This window comes from Chenopodium quinoa, unplaced genomic scaffold (genome assembly GCF_001683475.1).
Source record: "Chenopodium quinoa cultivar QQ74 unplaced genomic scaffold, ASM168347v1, whole genome shotgun sequence".
Taxonomy (NCBI): Eukaryota; Viridiplantae; Streptophyta; class Magnoliopsida; order Caryophyllales; family Amaranthaceae; genus Chenopodium; species Chenopodium quinoa.
This window is the reverse complement of record NW_018743204.1, coordinates 1,858,621-1,861,151: the sequence shown is the minus strand read 5'-3', so window position 1 is coordinate 1,861,151 and position 2,531 is coordinate 1,858,621. Positions and strand designations below refer to the sequence as shown.

Below are 2,531 nucleotides of genomic sequence, written 5' to 3'. Positions count from 1 at the left end.
CGGTATGAAGGATGGAAGAGTGGGACCATGGAGGGGTTAAACAAGGGAGAGGGAGATCGGAAATGACTTGGTTGGAAGGAGTTAGGAAGGATATGAAGTATATGGATTTGCATGAGGTAGAGGCATTGGATCGTAAGGGATGGAGGAGGAAGATATTTTTCGATGACTACACGGAATAATCACTTTTGGTTCATGTAGCCAACCCCACTTATGAGATTAAGGCTTTGATTGATTGATACCTAACCTTAATCTAATCCTCATGTTAAGATTATTTTGATAAAATCACTCGTTTACCTTCACTAATCATATTGTTAGATTGTGTGTCTAAAAGATGTGTTGCAAATAAAAAAAAAGGAAATAAAAACTAAGTAAAAAAGAGCAACAAACGAAATCAAAGTCTCCCAATTATATTATAGTTCGTTAATAGGAAGGAATAACAATACATGGTGATAAACAGTGGCGGACTGGGCCTTGTGCCTGGTGAGGCAAATGACTCACCAGGGCCCAAAAAAAATTCTAAGTTTTTTTTTTTTTTTTTTTTTTTAAAAAAAATAAAAATAAAAAATAAAAAATTCTAACTTCAGCCTGTTGACTTGCCGAGTCCCGACTTCCTCAAGCCCTAGCCCCCGCTACCGCTGCTCTTTGCTTCTTCATCTTCACCCAAATCCCGCATTTCTGCCGGCAGCCGACTCCGTGAGACGAGACCTACAGACGACCAGCGGTCAGCGGACCAGACGGCCAGACCTCCAGTGCTGCTCACTGCTCTTCGCTTCTTCTTCATCTTCGGCTTCAGAGTCCGCCGAGTTCAACCCGGGTTCATCTTCTGCACCTTCAAGCACTAGAAGAAAAAAGGTGATGGGAAGCCACAAATTGGAAGCGGTTATTGAAATCCGCTTCTAATTCCTTACAAAAATTCCCGGCAAAAAAGAAAAAAAAAGGATAGAATTGGAAGCGGTTTGAGTTTGCCTTTCACCTTCTCCTCAAAGATGAAGGTCGCAACTTCATTTTCGCGTTCCCCTTTCACCTTCTCCTCGCCGCAGCTGCAACCACATTTCGCGTTCCCCTTTCATTCTCCCTCCTCATTCACTAATGGTCATGGTGGTCGTGAGAGATAACGACTGTGTGGTTTGATTTCTAGGATTTTTTTTGGTGTTCATGGTATGAGCTTCTTTAAACTTTCCCCTTTAAATTTCAAATTTAAGGTTTCTTTGCATAATTACTAGTTCAAATCTTTGATTTTTTTTCGATTTCTAGGGTTTCGATTTGTAACTGTTGGTGGTGGTGGAGAGCAGCGATGGTGAGGTTCGATTTGTGCATATAGATATGCAAAGTAGCTAGAATTTTGAATGTGTTTGGCTTCATGTGTGTTTTTCATTTGCTAATTGCCTAATTTAATTTACGATTTAGGGATTTTTGATGTAGGTTTTCTGTATTTGATTTAATTATGTCATTTTTGTTTAAATTTGTGTTTTGTGCCAGTTTTTGCTCGGAAAGTTGAAGGGGTTTTGTTATCTACTAATGGGTAGTCAGGATTAGCTGATTTTTGTGTGAATAAGGATTGTTTTGAAGTTTAATTAGCTTAATTTATGTGGAATTTGTGCTCAAATAAAGTACTTGCTATCTGTATAATCATTTTGTTTGCTTAAACTAAACAATTTCGTCTAAAAAAGTAGAAATTGAAGATTGGTTTTGAGTCTTTTGACTGTGTTTAATTGATATTAATTATTGAATTTATTATCATTCATTCTGCATTTATCATGTATGTGTCGCAATAACTGATTTGGATGATCTTTGTAAATAATTTTTCTGGGGAATATTGCTTGATTTAGTTGAATATTGCTTGATTTAGTTGAATATGAACCGTCCAACCAATTATGAATAGGGGTAATTCGCTGTTGGGGTTATTTGCATATGATTCATACTTGTGATTTCATTTGTTTTGTTAACTTTGTGTTTGATTAGGTTGTTGAATTTATATGCAGGGAAGACTCAGCTTATCAATCATTTTCTAATCAACAAGAGTTGGTATATTGTTAATTTGCCTGGATATGGGTGAGTCTCTGTAATTTTGGTTTTAATTTGGGCAATTTCTGTAATTCTTGAGTCTATTTCATGCTGGGAATATTGTATACTTGTATTGTGAATCAATTGTTATTCGTGTTTATTCCTGATCATATGCTTGAATCATATTGAAGTGCCAAAAAAGGATTGCTTTTACACCTTGAGGCATTGCTTCAAAATTATTGATCATCCTGTAAAACATGTTGCGGACTGATATGTATTTAGGCTACATCCGTTGTAGTTAATTTGGTCTCCAATCGTGTTGTTTGTTTTCAAGTTTAGGAAGTAAATGTCTCCTTACATGTCATTGTGAAATTTTATTTTACATATTTGATTATCGATTGTGACTCACCAGTCGGAAATTCCTGGGTCCGCCACTGGTGATAAACATAATGAATTTTCATGTAATCTTGATAGGAACACCCTAAGCTAGTGTCCATGGTATATAATTTCTACCCAAATGTATTTTT

General features: G+C 36.4%; 1 long non-coding RNA gene across 1 annotated transcript; it reads left to right on the top strand.

Annotated features, from left to right (window-relative positions):
- The first annotated feature begins 209 nt into the window (after nt 1–209).
- Nucleotides 210–2,313, top strand: LOC110733864. The gene is made up of 2 exons (XR_002513697.1): nt 210–1,158; nt 1,255–2,313. It is a non-coding gene; the product is annotated as an uncharacterized LOC110733864 (long non-coding RNA).
- Nucleotides 2,314–2,531: the final 218 nt, after the last annotated feature.